General features: G+C 33.7%; 1 protein-coding gene across 2 annotated transcripts in view; it reads left to right on the top strand.

Annotated features, from left to right (window-relative positions):
- The window catches only part of BAZ2B (bromodomain adjacent to zinc finger domain 2B), a 367,012-nt gene that overhangs the window by 32,597 nt on the left and 313,651 nt on the right, over window positions 1–20,764 (top strand). For both annotated transcript variants that reach the window (XM_036023420.1, XM_036023418.1), the window contains exon 3: window positions 14,547–14,646. The gene's annotated coding sequence lies outside the window, so the exon portion shown is untranslated. The remainder of the gene's footprint in view (window positions 1–14,546; window positions 14,647–20,764) is intronic.

The raw sequence follows: 20,764 nt of genomic DNA on the forward strand, positions 1-20,764 counted from the left end.
AAACAGACTCATAGATACAGAAAACAAACTGATGGTTGCCAGAGGGGAGGGGTGAGAGGGTAATGAAAAAGGTGGAGGGGGTTACAAATTCCCAGTTATAAAATAAGAACTCATAGGGATGTAATGTGCAACACAGGGAATGTAGTCAGTCATATATTAATTTTGCCCGATGATAGATGCTTACTAGACTTACTATGTTTATCACATCATAAGGTATGTAACTGTTGAATCACTATATTATATACCTGTAACTAATATAATATTGTGTGTCAACTATACTTAGTTTTAAAAAAAGAATGCTACACACCATTTTTTTTCCTAAAGCTAAAATAATTTTATAGATATTGTAGTTTGTTGAGAATAATTAACCCTAAACTAGACATGGAAAATTTGTTGTTATTGGAGTCCCAGCTCTGATTATGTGGTAGTGGCAGCCTAGAGCTATGCCTTGAGCATTCTGAGGCCACATCAAGGCTGTACACCAAAGTGTGCCTGACTGATTTACTGATATAAGCCATGCACAGAGGAAGAGGGAATAGTGGCTTAATTATTTGCCACTTTCTTCCAAAGTTTTTAAGTATTTATGATAAGTGCCCATGTTTAGTTTATTCAATCTTTCTATTTCATTTTCCCCATATTTCAGTAGAAACAATTGTCTTCTTTTTTTTTAAGTGTAGTTTATTGATTATGTTATTCAGTTGTCCCTTTTTTTCCCCCCCTCCACCTGGTACCCTCATTCCCTCCAGTATTCCCCACCCCTTAGTTCATGTCCATGGGTTGTACATATAAGTTCTTTGGCTTCTCCATTTCCTATACTGTTCTTAACCTCCCCCTGTCTATTTCCTGCCTACCAATTATGCTTTTTATTCCCTGTACCTTTTTACCCACTGTCCCCTCTCCTCCTCCCCACTGATAACCTTCTATGTGCTCATCATTTCTATGATTTTGTTCCTGTTCTAGTTGTTTCCTTAGTTTGTTTTTGTTCTTTTAGGTTCAGTTGTTCATAGTAGTGAGTTTATTGTCATTTTACTGTTTATAGTTTTTGATCTTCTATTTCTTAGATAAGTCTCTTTAACATTTCATATGACAAGGGCCTGGTGATGATGAACTCCTTTATCTTGACCTTACCTGGGAAGCACTTTATCTGCCCTTCCATTCTAAATGATAGCTTTGCTGGATATAGTAATCTTGGATGTAGGTCCTTGCCTTTCATGCTTTGACTACTTCTTTCCAACCATTTCTTGCCCGCAAAGTTTCTTTTGAGAAAACAGCTGATAGTCTTATGGGAACTCCTTTGTAGTTAACTGTCTCCTTTTCTCTTGCTGCTTTTAAGATTTTCTTTTTATTTTTAATCTTGGATGATTTAATTATGATGTGTCTTGGTGTGTTTCTCCTCTGGTCCAACCGCTTTGAGACTCTGAGGTTCCTAGACTTGTACGTCTATTTCTTTGGCCAGATTGTGGAAGTTTTCCTTCATTGTTTTTTCAAATAAGTTTTCAATTTCTTGCTCTTCTTCTTCTCTTTCTGGTACCCCTATGGTTCACATGTTGGAATGTTTAAAGTTGTCCCAGAGGTTCCTAAGCCTCATTTTTTTTGAATTCTTGTTTCTTTATTCTGTTCAGTTGGATGTTTATTTTTTCCTTTTGTTCCAAGTCATTGATATGAGTCCTGGTTTCCTTACCTTCACTGTTGGTTCCTGTATATTTTTCTATATTTCACTTTGTATAGCCTTCACTACTTTATTTTGCAACCATACTCAATCATTTCTGTGAGCATCCAGATTACCAGTGTTTGGAGCTCTGTGTCTGATAGGTTGGCTATCTGCTTGTTGTTTAGTTCTTTTTCTGGAGTTTTGATTTATTCTTTCATTTTGGCCATATTTCTTTGTCTTGGCACACTAGTTATGTTGTAAGGGATGGAACCTTAGGTATTTGCCAGGATAGGGCAACCTACTTCAATGCCCCGTGGTGCTATATGTGGGGGAATGGTCAGAGAGGGAACAATGCCACTTGCTTGGCTCTCTCCCCACTTTCAGTCAATTCTCTGACTACCCTAAAGTGAATTGCACCCTTTGAGGTGCTTCCCTGGTGTTGATTCCTGGGTGTGTGGGCCTGTGTATGTTCTAGGACCCCATGGGCCCCACCAATGGACTCTCCTGTGAGACTGGCAGTTTCTCCCTCCTCTGCAACTACCACAGGTTTTTATAGCTAGAGGTTTTGAAACTTTATTTTTCTGGCACTGTAACACTGGGTTGTGTGGTCTGTCTCACACCCCAATTGTTCCTCTAGGATTATCCACATGCAAATGTGGGGCCACTTAGTCAACCAGTTGCTGCCTTGCTGTGCAGTTCCTCTTTACCCTAGCTTCCTGTCTCTTCCCTTCCTGCCAGTCTGGATAAAGTTTCTTCTTTAACTCCTTGGCTGTTGAACATCCATACAGTTCAATTTTCTGGCAGTTCTGCTTGTTTGTGTTTTTTTTTTAAATTGGTTGTTATTCTTTTTTTGGTTGTGTGAGGAAGTGAAGCATATCTACCTATGTCTCCATCTTGGCCAGAAGCCAAAATAATTGTCTCCTTTTTTTGGGTGGGGGGACACATAATTTTACATTTTATTTATTTATTTATTTTATTTTTTTATTGTTGTTCAAGTATAGTTGTCTCTATTTTCACTCCACCATGGCCCCCAAACCCACCAATCCCCACCTCAAAATAATTGTCTTCTCAATGGTAATTCCAAAATACTTATGATGTTATTTTGGCATTGAAAGTATTTAGTCCTGGCTGGTGTGGCTCAGTGGATTGAGTGCTGGCCTATGAACCCAAGAGTCACCAGTTTGATTTCCAGCCAGGTACATGCCTGGGTTGTGGCCCAGGTCCTCAGTAGAGGGCACATGAGAAAACCACTCATTGATGTTTCTCTCCCTCTCTTTCTCCCTCCCTTCCTCTCTCTCTAAACATAAGTAAATAAAATCTTTGAAAAAAAAAGTATTTACATTTTTACTTTATAAAAGTTGCTTTTTTTATTACTTTCTGTATAAATATCTGACTAATGAAAGACTTTTAATAGTAAAAGTCTTACTTAATAGTAAGTCATCTACCTTTAAAAATTAGAAAGAGCCATGCCTGCGTAGCCTAGTGGTTGGAGTGTCGTCCCAACACACCAAGGTTGCATGTGCTATCATTGGTCAGGGCACATGCAAGAATCACCCAGTGAATGCATAAATAAGTGGAACAACAAATCAGTGTTTCTCTTTCTCTCTCTTCCTCTCTCTCTCTAAAATAAATCAGTGAAAAGTTTTTAAAAAGTGAAAATGATACATAAAAATGAGAAAGAACCTAATCAAAAATGCTAATGGACATGCTGTTCATAATCACCCCAAACTGGAAACAACTGAAAAGTTCCTCAATGCATGAGTATATAAACAAACTCCAGTATCCTCTTTACATTATACACCATCCCATATAATATATACAATGGAATGCTATTCAGGAATAAAAAGGAATGAAGTATTGATGCACAAAACAACTTGAATGAATCTAAAAGGCAACATGCTGAAATGAAGCTAATCTCAAGAGGTTACATTTTCTTTGATTCCCTTTGTAAACTACATTTCAAAAGACAAAACTATATTGATAGAAAACAGATCAGTGGTTGTCAAGGTCTAGGGATTATGGGTATATATGCCTATAGTGGTACAGTTGAAGGGACTTTGGTGGTGGAGGATAGTGATAGGAGAGTTCTGTGTGCTGACTGTGATGGTAGTTTCATGAATCTGTACATGTGTTAAAATGTATATAACTACTTCCGAAAACTCAAGTTAATATTATATTTTTAAACAAATGTTATGAAAGAATGTAGAATAGGATTTTGAGCTAGCTTCAGGTTGTAAATGTGCTATAGGAAATAAATGGAAAATTCTGAATTTTAAAATAAAAAATCTGAAAAATTCTATATGCAAAAAAACCCCACCCTAGTGCATAGTAGTTTGGCAGTTGGGGTAGTACTTTGTGTTTTATTAACTTGATTTGTATTGTGTAATGGAAAGGGTATAAAACTTCTGCATTATTGATACCTTTCTATCACTATTTGCTTGAGTGAACTCATGCAAGTCATTTAATTGCTCAGGTCATCAGCTTCTTTTTCTATAGAATGAGAGGTTTGAATCCTGTGCTTTTCAAACTGAAATACTCCTAATAAGCATTTTACTTCAGAAATGTGTTTACTTTAATACATAGCATTAAGTAAAATATATGTTCTAGGAACATGCTGTGTGGGGTTTTTTTTTTTTTTTTCCTTTTGACTTCACATAGTTCCTGATATAACATTACATTGTCTAGCTGGAATAGCTTGAGACTAGATAACCTATTAGTAATGCTAGAAAATCTAATAATATCTCTCTTAGCTGTACAGCTTTAGTTTTAATTTTTGCCAGATAACCGTTTTGAGTTTTTATATTTTAAGTATTTATTTTTAATACTATGCAGAACAGCAACTTTAGACCACTAGGTGGGGATGTGAACAATGCAGCATTTGTTGTTTCTCTTGTACTTGGAAATAATTTGATATAGCCTTCAGCGTAATTCCCCAAAAGGAAGAGAGAAAAAAAATCCACAAAAGTACTTGTTTTCATTGTTCTAACTGTTATGGTAATCTAGAAGTAGTAAAAATTAAGCTTCTGAATGAAGAATGAGGTCATCTGTGCTCAAATAACACTTGTTATAAAACTACAGTTTCCTTGAATGACTCTATTGTCACAATATGTGATATTCATTGTTTTATATGTTTATTTTGTCCTGCTAGATGTTTAAAGTTAGATGTGAAATCAGAAATAAAATTTAGCAACAAAGGGGAAATAAAATTAACAAGAGACACAATTTCTTTTGGGATTTTCTATCCTCTTTTTGATACTATGAAAAAGAGTGAGTGATCATTTGCCTCTTTTTAAAGATATATGTTATGATATTAGACTTCTACATATAATTAGGAAAAACATAGCTACACAGAACATTAAGCATATTTTTAAGGAATTGCTTTATCATGAAATACCATCATGCTGTTTTGCAGTCTTTTAAAGAGTACTTAAAATTAGAGAAGGAGTTTTATTTTTCTCTTTTATCGCTAAAATGAGGGAGCTATGTATATAGTCAGAAGTTAAAATTGCCTTCTTTCTTGAGAATTTTCTTACTCCAGATTTTATATTTTACTAGTTTTCAGGCAAGTTCATGGTTACTGATAATTATATGAGTTTTGGTATCTATATGTCATATCACTGTTGAAGCTTACCTTGCAGCACAGTACAGGACTTCTGTCCAATAAGGACTGACACCCATTTTCTTTCAGGAGTCTGTCTTGGGTTTTTAGTTGTTCAGTGCCTCATCCTCAGTATTATGACTCAGCTAAAATTGAAGGGCTTTACCATATTTATTTTAGTTTAAAGATTTATCTAGCATAATTGGAATGAATTATCTGAAATTCTCAGGTAAAATTTGGCTCAGAAATGGAGATCTGAGGCTATGATACATTTAATATTTACATTGTAGTTAACTAAATGTAACAGTTTTCAACTGAGGTACCCTTCTTGTAAATGAATGACCACTTTTGAAACTGTTTAAATATATGTAGCATAAAATTTACCATTCTAAACATTTTATAAAATTGTAGTAACATATCCATAACATAAATTTTATAATTTTCACCAGTTTTAAGTTTCAAATTGTTGTGCAACCATCTGCTGTTTCCAAATCTTTTTTATCACCACAAACAGAAACTCTGTAACCATTCACGAGTAACTCCCCACTCCCCCAGCCACTGGTAACCTCTAATCTAATTTCTGTCTGTATGGATTTAGCTTGAAGGACTCAGTTCTAATGACTGCATATTTTTAATTTTTCCACTTGGATGAAAAACATTTAAGGTCTGCTGTTGTCATTTAGAAGAAATAAAATAAAACAATTGAACAGGACTATGTACGAATACAGACACAAATAGCTGTGAAGCATCACAAAGAATAAGTCACTAGTATCAGTAAGTTCACTAAACATTCATTGTTAGTGTTTCCCAAGTATTTGCAGGAAGAAGAAAGCTTAGAATTGTTTTGTATGGTGATATGTTTTTTCTTAGACAAAAATCAAAGAACGTACATAGACAATTAAGATCCCCATTTTAAACCCTGGCTGGCATAGCTCAGTGGATTGAGCGCAGGCTGGGAACCAAAGTGTCCCAGGTTCGATTCCCAGCCTGGGTACATTCCTGGGTTGCAGGCCATAACCCCCAGCAACCGTACATTGATGCCTCTCTCTCTCTCTCTCTCTCTCCCTCCCTCCCTTCCCTCTCTAAAAATAAAATAAATAAAATCTTTAAAAAAAAAAAGATCCCCATTTTATTCACACCCTGATGACAAATATAATGAAATAATATAACATAAAATAGAGGTATATGAATTAGAAGGAAAAGGATTTAAAACTTGTTTTGTTTTAAAGGTTTGATTTATCAGTTTCAGGCCATACTCAAGTCACATTTGTTTAAAAATATCAACTGAAGCAGCAAATAAATTGTATAAAATATTTTTACTGGTCTTAAAAATCTGCCTCTCAAGTAATACAATTTTTTTAAAAAAGGGCTTGCACTGTAAGCCAGACATAGCCACTGGGTTTTTCTGAACAAGAGTAAATAAAGAATTTGAAAGATTTCTGTCAACATTAACTGTCCACATATAGAATTTTCTGAAGAGGAAATTTAAGCCTGATTCATAATTTTTTTAAAGATTTTATTTATTTATTTTTAGAGAGGGAAGGGAGGGAGAAAGAGAGAGAGAGAGAAACATCAATGTGCGGTTGCTGGGGGCTGCGGCCTGCAACCCAGGCGTGTGCCCTGACTGGGAATTGAACCTGCGACACTTTGGTTCGCAGCCCATGCTCAATCCACTGAGCTACTGATTCATTATTTAATAAAAGGTTTTAGATTCCAGTGTTGCTAAATAGAAATAGACCAACAAGTGAACAGGGATTATAGAACTTTCTGTACTAAAATTAACAGTTTATCCCTGCTGTGACTTACTTGAAACCTCAATTGCCCACATTTTGGCACCATGCCAGGATTTAACTTGCTCTTCCAATGCCTGCTGAAATACCTATAGCTATTCAGACCTTGAAAAAAAATTAGTTAATAATGCTCAAACTGGTAGCTTGAAACAGCTCTGCTGAATATTTTGGTGGCCACTGAGATGTGGATATGGCTTTATGTCAGTGAGATCATAGGCAAGTGTGGCATCACAGGCTATAATGTTTGAAGAGCAATATCTAACATCTGTTTATTTCTGTTTCATTATTTGAATGTGTTGGACCATGTGTGATTGCACTAAAGTGAGATAATATGTCAAAAATAAAATTAATAGCTTGATTTCTTATTCTAACTGGATGAATTGAACTATACTGGTAGACAGAGATAATTGAAACCTTCATTGGGAAAAACTAATATTTCCTTATATTCTCTATTGAGAGATATGTTCATAAATATAAAAAGAATGGGAAATAATTAAATTATTTCAGGAAATCTAGAGAATCATTTTTCTATACATCATTTTAGATAAAACTGTACCTTCATTACTCCAGAAAAATATTTACTTGATCGTATTTTACTGTCTCTTGAGATGGACTTTCTTAGGTTTCATAATTGGAATTATAATGTTTTATTTATGTTGCCATCACATTATTTACCTTGAACCCACTCCCTCATATCCAATCTTGTGTAGAAATGGAGAATAGTTCACTAATGTGTACATTTTTTTTCTGTTTCTGATTGAGCAATCAAATCAACTCTAAAATCAAAGAACTAAGAGTTCTTTGCCTTTTTCAGCATTTATTAAATTACATTCTATTGTGCCTTCTTGTACTGAAGAGACTGAGAAGCTAAGAATTGCATTTTCTGAATCTCTTTCTGCTAAGGTTCTGGTTACACATTAGGTCTCTCTAAGAAGATGCATTCCTGCAAAATTGGAAGGCAGAAGAAGTGAATGAGGACTACCTTTCTGCTCCTTTTGGCTATTGCTACTAGCCACCAGGTTCAAGATGTTCAGTGATTTTGTTCTGGGAGTCATTTTTAATGTCTTTTATAGAATGTATTCCTCCAGCCCTTCCTGCGATTTTGTATTCATCTAATTTCCTCTGTCAAATGCCTTTGTCAATAGGAAAACAATAGCATCACCAGTAATTCTAGGAAAAGAAAAGGATCCCTAATATTGCTGTGCAAATTTTAGACAATGCTTAAGAATTTATGGGCATAAATATTGGAAAGAAAAAGAGGTAAACTGTTTCTGTTTGCAGATGGTGTCATTCCATATCCCAAAACCCCCAAAAGGTTTAAATTAAGTGGATAAACTAGTAAAAAAAGAGAGAGAGAATTTAAATACAAGGTTATAAACTAAACATAAAATTAACATCACATATGAGGGATCAAGCAAAAAGGAAAAAGGACTCATGGACATGAACAACAGTGTGGTGATTGCTGGGGGCAGAGGGGTATAAGGGGACTGAATGGTAATGGAAAAAAATAAAGATAAAAACAACATCACATAAACACAAATAAGTAGAGACATAATTTTAAAAGACTAAATTTTCAATAGCAAGAAAAAAAATGCAGCAAAAAAGATCTAGGCATAAACAATACAAAGTGCCTAAAACCACATGAGATAAAATATAATACCCTCAGAAAGATACCAAAGAGGACATGAACCAATAGAAAAGCACACTGTTATTATTTTTTGAATATAAACCATCTAAATTTTTCCTACTTTTTCTTAATTTATAAATTTAAATTTAAACCTCAATACAACTACCCTCTGGACTTTTTGTTTGTTTGTTTGTAACAAGAAAAGGTGCTTTATAAAGTTTATTAGGAAGAACCAGAAAAACAAGAGTAATCATGAAATTCTGAAAATGAAGAGAAATGAGGGAGGCCATCATTTCCAGATATTAAGATATATCAATATAATATGGCTGCTGTCATTGAAATAGTAGTTCCAGCCCACTGAAATACAATAAAAATTTCATAATTAGTCCCAAGTATATGTCTAAAAACAGTATTTAAAGTCACTGCTTTTAAACAAGTATTATTGGGATAAACTAGACAGACATATAGGGAAAGCTATAAATAAAATATTTCTCATACCATACACCAGAATAAATTTCAAATTGAACTGTGAAAATAGAAATGTAAAAAATGAAACCATGTATATACTAGAAAAAAGCATGAATGAATTCCTGCATTATCTAAGAAGGGGAAATATTTTTTTAACCATGATAGTAAAAATGAACTTGATAAAATTGACTATAGAAAAACAAGAAAATAAGTTCTTATCTTTCAAATAATAAGTATTTGTTTTTTAAAAAGTATAAAGTTTAATTTAGGGAAGAATTTTCTCTTCTGTGCTTTTTACCTCAGTTCATAACTTAGCATTTTCACATTTGCTTTATTTCTCTATGCACATGTACATTATTATTGTTATTATTGTTATTAATTTGCTGGACTATTTAAGAATAACTGCAGGTATCATGACCCTTTATTTCAATGTTTATCTTGTGAAAACAAGGATATTCTCTTACATTACTACAATATAATTATGAAAGTCAGTAAATTCATTATTGACACAATATTGGTATGTAATAATATATAGTTCTCTTTCAACATTTGTCACTTTTGTCCCAAGTATTCTTTATAACAATTATTTTTCTCATATATAGTTGCACATTCCATTAATTTTCATATCTTGTTTGTCTTTAAAATCTGAACTACTTACTTCCTTAGCTTTTGTCTTTTATGAAAAATGACATTTTTGAAGTGTATAATCCAGTTGTTTTATAGTTTCTTTAAAATTGAGTTGTCTTGTTTTATAGTTGTCTTGTTTTCTCATTAAACTCAGATTATGTATTTTTTATAGCTTTATTGAAATACATTTCAAATTTCATAAAATAAACCCACTTAATATGTAGAGTTTAGTGGGTTTTAATATGTTTAGAGTTGTACAACCACCACTACTATCTAACTTTAGAACATTTTTCAAACCCCAAAATGAAACTACTGCTCATTCCAATTCCTCCTTCTTTCCTTACCTCTACCATCCCAGTGCTAGGCTAATTGATTTCTGTCTCCATGGATTTGTTTATTCTAGACACTACATATAAATTGGATCGTAGGAATATGGGTATTTTTTGACTTAATGTTTTCCAGGTTCATCCTTGTAGAAACATGTATTGCTATATCATTGTTTTTTATTACCAAATAATATCCCAATTTATGGATTATACTGTATTTTGTTCATTAATTGATCAGTTGATGGACAAGTTGTTTCTGTGTCTTGGCTATTGTGACTCGTGTTTTTATGACCATTCATGTACAAGATTTTGTGTGATTATATGTTTTCAGTTCTTCTGGGTATAAGAATGGAATTTCTGGGGCACATGGTAACTATATGTTTAGCATTTTGTTAAACTGACAAACTGGTTTTCAAAGCAGGTGTACCATTTTACCTTACCACTAGCAATGTATGAGGTTTCCAGTTTCTCTACATCTTTTCTTTTTAAAATAACTTTCATTTTTTTGATTGATTGAAAGAGAGAGAAACATCAATTTGTTATTCCATTTATTTATGCATTCATCGATTGAATCTTCTATGTGCCCTGACTGGGGACTGAACCCACAAACTTGGCATACTAGGACGATGCTCTAACCAAATGAGGTCGCTGGCCAGAGCAAATTTCTCTACATCTTCCCCAATACTTGTTATTGTCTGTCATTTTTATTTGAGCTATCCTAGTGGGCATGAAGTGGTATCTTACTGGTTTTGATTTTGATTTCCCTAATAACTTATGATATTGAGCATCTTTTCATATACTTTTTGGTCATTTGTATATCTTTGAAGAAATATCTTAGATCCTTTGCCTATTTTTAATTTTTTTAATAGTAAGTTCTTTATGTATTCTGGACAAAAATACCTTATTAGGTATATGATTTTCAAACATGTTATTCTATTCTGTAAGTCATCTTTTCACTTTCTTGTTTATGTGGTTTGAAGCACAAAAGTTTTTCATTTTAATGAAGTCTATTTTTCTTTAATTGTGCTCTTTTGGTGCTGCACCTAAGAAGCCATTGCCTAATCCATAGCCATGAGGATTTATTCCTATATTTTCTTTTAGGAGTTTTATAGTTTCAGCTATTATTTTTAAGTCTATGATCCATCTTGAGTGAATTTTTTTGTGTACGGTATAAGGTAGAGGTCCAACTTATTCTTTTGCATGTGTGTATTCAGTTTTCAACACCATTTCTTCTTTCCCCACTGAATTCTCTCAGTACTCTCATCAAAAACCAATTTACCACAGATGTTAGTGTTTATTTTTGGTCTCTCAACTTTTTTTATTGATCTCTATGTCTTTCCTTAAGCCATTACCATACTGTCTTGATTACTGTTGCTTTGTAGTAAGTTTCAAATTTGGGAAGTGTAAGTCTTACAACCTTTTTCTTTATTTACAAGATGGTTTTAGTTTCCTCAGGTCCCTTGAGGGTTCCATATGGAAATTACAGTCAGCTTGTCAATTCCTGCAGGGACAGGGGTTGGGGGGTGGGAGTGCAGGAACACAGATCAGATTTGAATGGGGATTGTGCTGAATCTCTTTATCACTTTGGGGAATATTACCATTTTATTAATGTTAAGTATTCGAAGCCATGAACGTGGCTATCTTTCCATTTACTTAGATCTTCTTTAATTTCTTTCGACAATGATTTGTCATTTCAAGTGTACAAGAGTTACACTTCTTTTGATACATTTGTTTATTGGTATCTCATTTTTTGAGCATTTCATTTCTTTCCTTTACGAGACATTTTATGCTTGCCCCGCCAGCGTGGTTCAGTTGGTTTGGTGTCATTCTGCAATGCAAAAGTTCGGGACATGTACCTGGGTTGCAGGTTTGGTCCCTGTCAGGGCACCTACGAGAGGCAACCAATCAATGTTTCTTGTTCTTTCTCTCTCCCTTCCCTCTCTCTAACAATAAATAAATAAATAAAATCTCTGTCTTAAACATATTTTATGCTTGTCTTGTAATTTTTTTCCCAAACTTAAAAATGAACCATTTTTTCCAAGGAGCCATGGGTGCTCAGTGTGTTCTAAAATACTCCTTTTAGAGAGGAAACTAAAGCCATCTGGGTTTAAATGTTTTGTCTTTTGGCTTTCTGCAAATACTATTGTCTACTGCAATGAGCCAGAATTTTTTGGAGAATACTTCTTTCATGTTTGCAGTCAGGAAAAATAATAGTGCTCTGGAATGTATTATTGTGAGAAAGCAGGAATACTTTCCAAGATGTCTGGAAATACTGGCAAAGATTCCAGCTTCAAAGACCCTTTGTTGGCTAAATATTGATACTTAAAATATGAAAAAGAAGACCATGATTATAATAACTGGAACCAGTTGAATCTGTAAAAGCCCTAAGTCCTTGATGATGCTTAAAAGGAACAAACTATATTCAGTAAATTTATTCCTATATATTTATCGGTATCCATGATCCCCAATTACAAAAAATACAGAAATATACTTCATTGTTGCTGGCTACATGATAACTCACCAAGGATCAAGAAATGGACTGTGGAGAAACAGATTGGTGATTATGGTCCTTAAGCTGTATTTAATGTAAGAACTTCCCAAATACAAATGTGGATGCAGGTATATTAAGAGAACCTTCAAGAAGTCTGGGGCCTGGGTTTAGACAAAGCTTGGCATTTGGTGTGTAACTCACCTGCCTTCCAATAAACTCACAGAAATATGCTAGGTGTGTGTTGTACACTTATACCAGGTTAGCTGTCAGAATCTCCCCAGAATCTTAAGCAATGGGAGGAGTCAGAAAACTATATAACACTTTCCTTCCTCCACAAGAATAAAGTAGGTACTGCTTATCCATGCATAACCTTTACTGTTTGGATATCTCACTGGCAAATCTGTATTTCCACGAGGATTCTAGGAACCCAGGATGCTGTACAGGATGCAGTGTTATCAAGTTTCTATCTTTTATATTTTAATGAAAGCATACAATTCAATTTTTATGTGTTTATCTTTCTCAATTGAGAGAACTTTAGGAAAGGAGAAGTAGATAATATTGACAGTTGAAGATTGTTTATGTAGAATGTGATCCCTTGGAACTAGTGTTTAGGTTACAGTTTGTGTATTTAACTAGTAAGATAATATAAATTATCTAAATTATAATCTTTAAGTATATTCACAGTTCATCTTTATTTTTGAAGTGTGTACCATAAATCCTGATTTTTTTATTAATTTTGAGCAGTCTTATATTTTTAAGAAAAATTACTACTTTCTTGCCCCTAGAGAACTATTTTTATATCACATAAAAATATAGAATGTTTACTTATATGGAAAATGAAATAGTAATGTTGACTATACCATGATAACGATATTTAAAAAAAACATGAAAAGCATTTCTGTGATGAACGTGAGTTGAAGAATTTTAATTTTCAGTTCACTTTGAAGTCTGATAGCATGGCTGTATCCTTGGGCAGCTACCAAGAGAACCATTGTAAGAGTAGTTTAACAATATTATGTAAATTAGCATTAATTGTTTTATAAAAGAATTTGCTTTTATGATTACAAACTATATATCCCTGAGAAGTGGCCATTAGCAGGGAAAATACATGCTGAAAAGTAATTAGCATAAGCATTTCTGGCCTTTGATCTCAAAGACATAAATACATCAGATTATTTACTAAGACTATGTGAACACTGTGTTTCTCCTAGTTTAGCCAGTATCTTAAGTATCCCTGACGAATAGAGTTCATGTTACTGATTCATGATAACCCATGAATCTAATAGGATGCTGATAACTTCAGAAAGACTGCACAGTTGTCTGCTGTCTAATTGGTGAAAATTACCCCTTAAATTATAACTATCTAATCTGATCTGTTCTCTACTTTTAAAAATTGAAACTTTTACCTTTGAACTTATTTAAAAGATATTATACTATTTACTTTAAAAAGAATCTGACATAGTGCCTTGTAGGAGGCTAGTTTTTGAAATCTTGTATAGTTTCTTTTTTCTGCCTTAATGTGTGTCTCTCCTTCATGCATATTTTTACTTGGAATGGTCCTCTGGGAGAATTAAAGTATTGCCAAGGAGCTCTGATGTCTCAGTTGAATTATGAAACATCAACTTGTAAGTCAGTGGTTCTAATCATTCCAACATTGATAGCTTATGAATGAAAAAAGTAGATAGTAAGGGAGAACCAGAATTAGAGGGCTGATATGTTGGATTTAACAGAAAATCAAGGGATGAGGCATCTTAAAGTGCAGTTTAGAACCATGAGGGCTATTTGAGGAAAACTGTGCCTTAGCAACTTTATAATATGAAGCCCTAAGATAATGAGAAAATCATGAAGGCAAAACAATAATGATTCAAATGTCAAAATGCTGTACCCAGTGAAAATATTCTTCAGAAATGATGGTGAAATCAAGACAATTTTATAAATGTTATACTAAGAGAAATTTGTCTCCAGCAGACCTGCACCACAAGATATGGTGATGGAAGTTCTTCAAAGGAGAAAAGAATATTAACAGAAAACTTGGATCTTCAGGAGCAACTGAAGAGCATTAGAAATGGTAAATATCTGTATAAAAATTTTAAAAAGTTTTTTTATCCTCAAGTATTTTACAAGGACATGGATGTTTCAAGTAAAGTTACAACATTGTCCTTTGGGGTTTTCAGTATGCGGATATAATAAATATATGGGTGATAAAATAAATATATAAAACTGCTAGGATACATGATTAATGGAACATATGTGCTTGAGAGGTGTTTATATTTACATGAAAAAGTATTATGGTTGAATTCTAAAAGATTGGAGATATATATTATGTTCCTTACTGAAACTACTAAAAAAATACAAAGAGCTACAACTCAAAAGCCAGTAGAAATATTAAACTAAAAAATTATTTAAATTATATTATTAAATGATATGAAAGAAAGAGTAACAGCAATACAACAGTAGAGTGAACAAAAAGAAAATAAGTGGTTGAATGAAATCTAGTAATAATAATTATATGAAATGTTTAAGTTCTAAACACAGCAATTACAAGTCAGAGATTATCCGAATGAATAAATAAGGAAGACCAAACTATGCACTGCTTACAAGAGATACCCTTTAGATATAAAGACACATGGATAGGTTAAAATTAAATGAATGGACAAAACTACACCAGACAATTAGTAAGTATGAAAACCAAGAAATAACTATATTAACCTCAGAGAAAATAACATTCAAGATAGAGAGTATTAGCAAAGATAAAGAAGAATATGTTATAATGATAAAAGCACCTTTTAAGGCAAAAAAGAACATTTAAGAAGACAAAATTAGAAATGTCTGAGTACTTAACAGCAACTTACAAAGAATATACAAGAAACAAAAATCAAGAAAATTCAAGTGAGAAATTGATGCTTCCACAATGACAGGAGATTTTTAAAAACTTCTTCTCAGTAATTAATAGAACACCTAGAAAAAAATCAGTAAAGATATAGATTTAAACAATGCTATGAGTGGCCTTGATGTAATGAATATTGTAGAACACTACACCCTGAAAACTGTCAGACACATATTTTATATGTATATGGTATGTTACCAAATGTAGATCATATGATGGAATATAAAACAAATTCACAAATTTAAAAGGATTGAAATTATGCAGAATATGTATTCTTAGCCTCCAAAATTAAAATAAAACTAGTAACAATAAGGCAGGAAAATATCAAATATTTTGAAATTTAATAACATACTCCCAAACAAGTCATAGGGCAAAAAAGAAATCACTAGGGAAATTAGAAAATACTTTGAAGTGAATAATGGTGAAAATACATTATATCAAAATTTGGGGCAAGCAGATGAATCAGTGTTTACAGAGGCAACACAGATTTAATTCCTTAAATTTGAAAATAAGAAAATTCTAGAGTCAGTCATCTAAATTCCACACTGAGAAGGTAGAAAAAGAAGAAAAAAGTAAATCCAAAGTAAGTAGAGCTAGGAAAGAATAAGATTACAGAAGTTAACCACAGAAACCTAGACCTAAAAAGAAAAAAATAAAATTAACAAAACCAAAAACTAATTTTTAAAAAAGAAACAGCCCTTGCTGGTGTAGCTCACTGGATTGAGCATGGGTCTGCAGACCAAAAGGTTGCAGTTTGATTCCCAGTCAGGGCACATGCCTGGGTTGTAGGCTGGGTCCCCAGCAGGAGGCGTGAGAAGCAACCACACATTGATGTTTCTCTCCCTCTCTTTCTCCTTCCCTTCCCCTCTCTCTAAAAATAAATAAATAAAATCTTTAAAACTATATATAAAAATAAATTAAAAAGAACCAAAATTCATACATACTAACCTAGATGATCAAAGAAAAAGAATTAAAAACCACCAATATAAAGAATGAAAAGGGTTTTTCACTACAATGGACATAAAAGAGTAGTAAGAGAATATTTTTCAACTTAATGTATCAAATTCAGTAACTTATGTAAGATGGATGAATTTTTAGAAAGTAGCTTGCCAAACTTGATACAAGGAAAAAAATCTTGGAAATCCTAGTGCCGAATGTTCATAATCTTTTCAGAAAACAGAGAACACTGCCCAACATAATTAGGTAAGCATAGCCCTAATACCAAATGTTACAGAGACATTACAGAAAAGACATTTACATACCAGTATCCCTCATGAATTTAAATACAAAAATACATCATGAAGTAAGAGCATTTTAAATTAAATTGTGTATGAAAAGAATAATATATCTCCCTGGCGTAGCTCAGTGGATTGAGCGCAGGCTGCGAACCAAAGTGTCGCAGGTTTGATTCCCAGCCAGGGTACATTCCTGGGTTGCAGGCCATAACCCCCAGCAACCACATTGATGTTTCTCTCTCTCTCTCTCTCTCATCTCCCTCCCTTCTCTCTCTAAAAATAAATACATAAAATCTTTTAAAAAAAAAGAAAAGAATAATATATCATGAACAAAGAAAATTTAGTCCAGGGATTCAAGGCTAGATCTATACCCTCTCATTTAATACATTATCAGTGCTGATTTACTGTGTTAATAAAATAAAGCAGAAAAAAATCATTTTCAATGTGAGAAAAAGCAGCTGATGAAATTCAATATACGCTTATGATAAAACTCAGCAAACTATGAGCAATAGAGAACTTCTTGAGCTGATGAGATATTTCTACTGAAAACTCTAAATTAGTGTTATATTTAGTGGTGAAAGAATGAATATTTTGCCTCACAATTCTGAAAACTTGGAAAGAATGACCACTTTAACCCCTTGTATTATACATTGTATCACTGTGCTAGGCATTGCATTAAGGCAAATAATAACAATAATAATGCAATAATGTGCATAAATTTCATAAAGGAACAAATGAAGATGTCCATACTCTTGGGTTGTAAGATTTTTTACTAGAAAAATCTAAGAATTCTGCAAAACAACCAGAACAAAGGAAAAAAATTTAACAATATTATAGAATACAGAGTTAAGATACAAAAGTCAGTTGTATTTTAGTAGCAAACAATTGGAAGATTTTTAAAAATTTAATTTACAACTGAGCCAAAAAAAGGCAATACTTAAGAGTAAGTATAACAGAAAATATCCACAACATCTACCCTTAAAACTAAAAAATATGGCCTTGGCTGGTGGGGCTCAGTGGATAGAGTGCTGGATAGAGTGCGAAAGTTCACCAGTTCAATTCCCTGTCAGAGCAGATACCTGGCTTGCCGGCTAAGCCCCCAGTAGGGAGTGTACCAGAGGCAATTGATTGATGTATCTTTCACACATCAGTGTTTCTTTGCCTCTCTTTCTCCCTCCTGTACTGTCTACAAATAAAAAAATAAAATCTTTTTTTTTCTTTTTTAAGATTTTATTTATTTATTTTTAGGGAGGGAAGGGAGGGAGATAGAGAGAGAGAGAAACATCAATGTGCGGTTGCTGGGGGTTATGGCCTGCAACCCAGGAATGTACGCAGGCTGGGAATCGAACCTGGGACACTTTGGTTCCCAGCCCGCACTCAATCCACTGAGCTACACCAGCCAGGGCTTAAAATCTTTTTTAAAATCTGCAAAATATGGATGAGAGAATTAAAAGGTCAGCTGAATCAATAGAGAATTATATCATGTTCTTGGATTGGAACATGCAAGGTTATTCAGGTGTCACTTCTAACCAAACTGATCAATACATTCAACACAATCTTAACCAAAACTTCACTGTTTTAGTACAATGTGACAAGGTGAGTCTAAAATTTATATGGAAATGCAGAGAAAAGCAAGAGTAGGCAAAGCAATTTTTTAAATGATAAACAAAATAGGAGGACTTACTCATAATGATTTCAGGACTGGAAACAGTTACTACAATCAAGATAACTTGTTACTTGTGAAATAATAGGTCTAAGGATAAAAGGAACTGAATTCAGTCTTAAATGAACTTAAACATGCATAACTAGCTAATTTTCATCAAGGGTATTAAGGTAATTCAGTGAAAGAATGGATAATCTTTTCAGTAAATGATGTGGATACAACTGGCTATTTATATGGGAGAAAATTATTATATCATACTTTACATCATGAGGAAAAATTAACTCAAAGTGAATGATAGACTTAAATGTAAACCTAATATATATTTAGGGGAAAAATATAGGTGAAAAGTGTTGATTTGGAAAGGGAAAATGATTCTTAAGTAATACTCAAAAAGCATTAACCATAAGAGAAAATATAATAAATTGGTTTTTAGAAATCAAAATGTAAAAATTTTGCTCTTTGAACACATCATTAAAAAAATGAAAAGGCAATCCAGGATAAAAAAGTACATTTACAATTCATTAATAGGACAAATGATCCATTTTTGCATAGGCATATCACAAAAAGAGGTGTATGACTGAGTAAATAAGCACATGAAAATATGCTCAAAATCATTGGACAACAGGAAAATGCAAATGAATCAAAATGAGGCCCTTTCACACTCATTAATCTTGTTAAGGTTAAAAAAATGTAAATTCTAAATGTTGCTTAGGATTTGCAAAACTAGAACTCTCAAATACTGCTGGTGGACATGTAAAATGGTACAGTTACTTTTGGAAATGGTTTAACACTTTTCTTAGACATTAGCAACCAAAAAAATAAAAAGGTAGATGAATTAGACTTCATCAACAATAAAAGCTTCTGTACTTCCAAAGGCATTTTCAAGAAGGTCAAAAGATGGCCTACAAAATGGGAGAAAATATTTTCTTTTTTCAATATATTTTATTATGCTATTACAGTTGTTCCATTTTTTTCTCCCCTTTATTGCCCTCTGCCCGACACCTGCCCTCTGACCCGCATTCCCCCACCATAGTTCATGTCCATGGGCCTTACATGTAAGTTCTATGGCTTCTCCATTTCTCATACCATTCTTAACCATGCCCTGTCGATTTTGTACTTGACATTTATGCTTTTTATTCCCTGTATCTTTTCCCCCATTCTCCCCCCCGTCCCTCCCCACTGATAACCCTCCAGGTGATCTCTATTTCTGTGATTCTGTTCCTGTTCTAGTTGTTTGTTTAGTTTGTTTTTGTTTTGTTTTAGATTAGGTTGTTGATAGTTGTGAGTTTGTTATCATTTCACTATTCATATTTTTATCTTATCTTTTTCTTAGATAAGTCCCTTTAACATTTCATATAGTAAGGGTTTTGTACTGATGAACTCCTTTAACTTGACCCTATCTGGGAAGTACTTTATCTCCTCTTCCATTCTAAATAATAGCTTTGTTAGACAGAGTCATCTTGGATGCAGATCCTTGCCTTTCATGACTTTGAATACTTCTTTCCAGCCATTTCTTGCCTGAAAAGTTGATTTGAGAAATCAACTGATAGTCTTATGGCACTCCTTTGTAGGTAACTGTCTTCTTTTCTCTTGCTGCTTTTAAGAATCTTTCCTTATCTTTAATCTTGGGTAATGTAATGATAATGTGCCTTGGTGCATGCTTTCTTCGGTCCAACTTTTTGGGGACTCTCTGAGCTTCTTGGACTTCTTAGAAGTCTATTTCCTTGGCCAGACTGGGGAAGTTCTCCTTCATTATTTGTTCAAATGAGTTTTCAATTTCTAGCTCTTCCTTTTCTCCTTCTGGCACCCCTATGATTCGGATGTTGGAAGGTTGAAAGTTGTTCTGGAGGTTCTTAAGCCTCTACTAATTTTTTTGAATTTTTGTTTCTTCATTCTGTTGTGGTTAAAGGTTTATTTCTTCCTTCTGCTCCAAATCATTGATTTGAGTCCCAGTTTTCTTCCCTTCACTGTTGGTTCCCTGTACATTTCTTTTATTTCACTTTTCATAGCCTTTACTTTTTCCTCTATTTTTCAACCATACTCAACCGTTTTTGTGAGCATCCAGATTACCAGTGTTTTGAACTCTGTATCTGATAGGTTGGCTCTCTCTTCATCACTTAGTTGTATATTTTCCGAAGCTTTGATCTATTCTTTCTTTGGGCCATATTTTTTTTGTTTCGGCTCACTTGTTACGTAATAAGGGTCAGAGCCTTAGGTATTCGCCAGGGCAGGGCAACCCACATTGCTGTGTTGTGGTGATACATGTGGGGGAGGAGTCCGAGAGGGAACAATGCTGCTTGCTCAGCCCTCCATCGGGTTTCAGTCACTTCCTCCACTACCCACAAGCAAACTGGGCCCTTCTGGTGCTGATTCCCAGGTGGGTGGTTTTGTGTACGTTCTA

This window comes from Phyllostomus discolor, chromosome 4 (genome assembly GCF_004126475.2).
Source record: "Phyllostomus discolor isolate MPI-MPIP mPhyDis1 chromosome 4, mPhyDis1.pri.v3, whole genome shotgun sequence".
NCBI lineage: Eukaryota > Metazoa > Chordata > Mammalia > Chiroptera > Phyllostomidae > Phyllostomus > Phyllostomus discolor.